At 39.4% G+C, this 4,217-nt stretch overlaps 1 non-coding gene across 1 annotated transcript; it reads left to right on the forward strand.

Annotated features, from left to right (window-relative positions):
- The first annotated feature begins 1,154 nt into the window (after positions 1-1,154).
- TRNAA-AGC lies at positions 1,155-1,226 on the forward strand. Its single transcript has one exon. It is a non-coding gene; the product is annotated as a tRNA-Ala (tRNA).
- Positions 1,227-4,217: the final 2,991 nt, after the last annotated feature.

Genomic DNA, 4,217 nt, shown 5'->3' on the forward strand with positions numbered 1-4,217 from the left:
CCGTGGACTGGATCAGACGCACCTTAGTCTCTAGATTGACATCATTGCTCCTCAGTATTCTGTAGAGGTCCCTGACAGCCCATTTTCCCAGTGTCATTTGTCTTTTGATTTCCTGACTGTTGGTGCCAAGAGTGTTGATTGTGGAGTCGAGCAAACAAATTGTTAACAATCTCAATCTCGTCTCCATCTACCATGCTGCTGCCTTTTGACCCAGTGATGAGAATCTTTGTCTTCTTAGTGTTGAGCCTCACCTCAGAGGAGTACTGCCATAATAGGGAGAGTTAAGAGTTAATTGGTTTCGCAGATAAATTACTACTTAAAACAGCCTTCTTTCTGCATTCCTTTTTCCTCTGGGGAGGATTCTTCCCAGGAGGGGGCGCTATTTCACCCCAGACCCCCTGTTTGGTCTCGTTCTCACCTCCGGCGCCGTGGAGACCTGGGCGCTCCGCCTTCCAGACCCGAGTGCCTGGCGCGGGAGTCGACGAAAGCGGTGGCTGCGACCACCCCAGCGAATCTGCAACTCCCTTCTAGTCTTCTCTTCTATCGGGATCAAAATCCTCACTGCACATGTGGAAGCTTTTTTGGATTTTTACCCCTTTGGTTAGTTGTTTTCTTTATCCTGCTAACTTATATTGGCGACTTTCTGGCAACCTCTTATTTATTTATTTTTTAATTGTGATTTACCTTTTTACGTAGAAGAGAGACGCCTTGTTGCTAAGTGCCATTGTGTCGTCTCCAACTCTTAGCAAACGTAACTACACACTGCTTGATCCTGCGCCATCCTCAGAATATCTGCTGCGTGTAGTAAACCCATTGTTGGAACCACCATGTCAGCCTTGAAGGGGTTCCCTAAGGAGGGACAAGACCGTGTTTCAACCTGGCCCTCTTCCTGGGAGGGGCAACTAGACAGGACCGCGTCTCCTCTCCCAGGCCGATGTCATCAAGCAAAAGATGCCACTCAGTGGGAAAATCCCAGAACCAGAAGAGAGACTTTCAGCTGAGATCCATTTTTCCTTCCCTCGGATTAACTTTCAGACAAGATTCAGTCATTTAAAACCAGCTTTGACAAAATGAAAAATTTCGAGCCACATTAAAAGGAAAAAAAAAAAATAGTAACAAGTCATAGAAATATTTCTGAGCTCTAGCTTTCGTGAGGGGGTGTAGCTCAGTGGTAGAGCGCGTGCTTAGCATGCACGAGGCCCCGGGTTCAATCCCCGGCACCTCCATTTTTTTTTTGGCTACATTTCAACTTCATTTGCAAAATTAAATTTGTTCTTTTTCGCGCTGAGTGTATACAGAAAACAATTCAGCTACTTTCTATTCCTTTTAATAGTCATTTTCCCCTCTTTTAGGTAATTGACATCCGATTACCTTACCAAACAGAAGACAAACATGAAAAAAAAAGGAGACAAAAATGAAAAGGACTAAAAGAGCAACTGCTTCTTTTTATAAAGAGCTCAGGATTCTAGAACTCTGAAAACAAATGAGAGTTCTAGAACAAACAAGCTTAACTTCGTTTCGTTACTTGTGGCAGTATTATTGAAGAGCAAGAAGAAGGACAAGAAGGAAAGAATGTGATGTTTGTAGGAAATTTTCTTTCTACTCCTTGGTTTTTCTGGACGTTTCCTCTGTTCTTCCTCCCCACTTTCCTTTTTTTCTAGTTGGTTGTGCTCTTTTTGCCTTTAATTAGTGTACCTTTTTTAAGGTTAAGTATGACGTTAGCAGTTGATCCATATAGAAGTTATTTAGTAAGTTTAGGCCAGTTATACTGTATTAAGTAAACTTACCTGATAGATTAGAGCCTGTCCGGTGAAATGTAAAAGGGAAGGAATCAGAATGTAAAGATTTGCACCCTAATCTTCATCTCCATCTTCTAGGACCTCGTATATAATGTATGTACACCTCAACACACACCAGCTTCCCACACAAGAAACACCTGGAAAGAGGTCCGTGCAGGTCCAAGGAGGAGGTGGTGGTGCAGAGCTGTTTGGCCAGGGAATTGAGAAGCCCAAATAGCTAAAATGTAGCACTCTATGATCACAGGGAGATATATATGGCTAGGAGAAGGTCTAGGTTACAAATACCTTTACTCAGGGTTAGGAGCCGGTCTAAGGGCATATTTGTTCTTAATAATACAGGAAATAGTCTTTTTCAGTGTAATTGTAAGGCTGATCTTCCATGTCTGTTTTAAAACACCAAGTGTCTTGACTCATTTGTGTGAATCTAGTAGTGTCTTTTGGAAATATAATTTGTTCATGTGGAGCATAAAGTTGTATACCTGACATTATACTTTTAAAATGCTTGAAAAGTAAAAATGTAACAAGGTAGAGTTGACCAGAGGGAAAAAAAAAATCTAAATTTTGTGGGCTTCCCTGTACCATGTTATATACGGTAATGGTTTATGAGAATGTCATGGCACAGATCATATAATTAGACTAAAAGTAGAAAAAAAAGCCTTTTAGGCTAAAGAAAACTCTTTTGAAAAGTTTAAATGTTCTCTTAAAAAACAATATACCAAAAACCACCACCACCAACAACAAAAAGTACATGAACATGGGAGAATAATGACAATGAAGAGTGTATTTTTAATGGGAAAACCTTAAGAATCTCACCTCTATAGCAGATTTCTCCACCAATAAAGAGCATGAAATGTACTTTCCATGTGAAAAGTGAAATCTATGTGCCTCTTAAAATCGTTGTTTGTTATTATTATTATTTGATAGCAGTTAGAAGAGTCTCATGGATGACATTTTACATGTTCAATAGCCAAAAGTGTTAAGTTAGGACAGCACACTTGGATAATATTTCTATCATTGTAAAAGTTTTATTGGGCTATGAATTTTAGTTTCATTTCTTTTAAGAGAAGGCTCAAATGTAACAATAAATACAATTTTACTTTTAAAATTTTATTGAAATACATTCAACGTTCAACAAAAATTTGGAGTAACCACAAGAAATCCTTTTACATCTGTCCAAATGGCCCTTAAGGTAAAGGTTTCAAGCCTTATTGTAGTTTTAATTTTTGAGAGGGTTAGGATAAACACAAATTAGAAAAGATAAAGCCATTCTTAAAAAAAAACCCAAACCATTCTCAGAACTGTTGAGATGGAATTTCTCTAAAACGAATTAAAAAATATTTAAATTCCTTTGTTGTGGCTACTCTGTTAGAAGTGGAATCATGAAACCGAGAGAATGACTTAGGCGCCACCTAATGGCCATCTTAGGAACACCAAAGTAATTTACTATGGAGGAGAGTTTTGAAATGGAAATAGCCAACTTTTTTTTTTAACTGTAAATTGTTGGTTTTGCATAGGGTTGTTTTTGTATTGGTTTATTAAAAACATTTATTTTCTTAAAAAATTAATTTTCAAATTAACACAGTTTTTTGACAATTTTCTTTAATGTCAAAAGTTCTAGCTTTTGTTTTTTTATTGTGAAAAACATGTATAGGGATACAAGGAGGTGAGGGTTGGGAGCAGAAGGGTGAGGATGCGCAGGGATGAAATTGCAGGGATGCAGTTGCAGGGCTGCACGATTTGGTGGGTGGAGGGAGTAGGTATAAGAAATGAAAAAGATCCAGTGGGGAACAGATGATACAGGGCAATAGTAGGCATAGTCCAATGGTGATTAAACAAACTGTCTTATTCACTTGTGGGTTTCTCATTTGGGAATGGGGCGCAGACTCTCTGACTTCTTCATGCTGAACTGGTGCGTTGATGTGAAGGGGAAAAGGGAACACACTTTATCACCTTACTGGTGGTCCTGGGTTAAAGCTGCTTGCCTTCTTTTTCTGTTAGAAGATACTTTCCTGATATTTACTCCCCTCTGTACTGCAACGTGTTTTCCCAGGTGGGTCCAGTGGGGTTGGCTGACTGAACCCTGAGGCTACATCCTCCTTTGCTTCCTTAGCTGGCAGTTTTGTTTCCTTTTTGTCTCTGGAACTGGGTTCAGGGTCAAGTCTGGAGTAAAACTCAGTGTTAAGGTTACCTATAGGAAAGGGAGCAAACCGTAGGTTCTCATGCCAAAGAAACTAGTTGGTAGGATTCACTGGAGATTGAACGGAGTTTGGTAGTTGTGATGAAATATCATGAAAGAGAAAAACCAAATAAAATGCTTTCATGTCCTAGCCAACGTCCTTCCAATAGCAGATATTTTCAAATAGCAAAGAACTCAGAGAACATGATATCCTGTTGTTGTTGTTGTTGTTATGTGCCGTC

Source organism: Elephantulus edwardii, unplaced genomic scaffold (assembly GCF_000299155.1).
Source record: "Elephantulus edwardii isolate Elephantulus edwardi_28Jun2011 unplaced genomic scaffold, EleEdw1.0 scaffold00184, whole genome shotgun sequence".
Classification (NCBI taxonomy): Eukaryota; Metazoa; Chordata; class Mammalia; order Macroscelidea; family Macroscelididae; genus Elephantulus; species Elephantulus edwardii.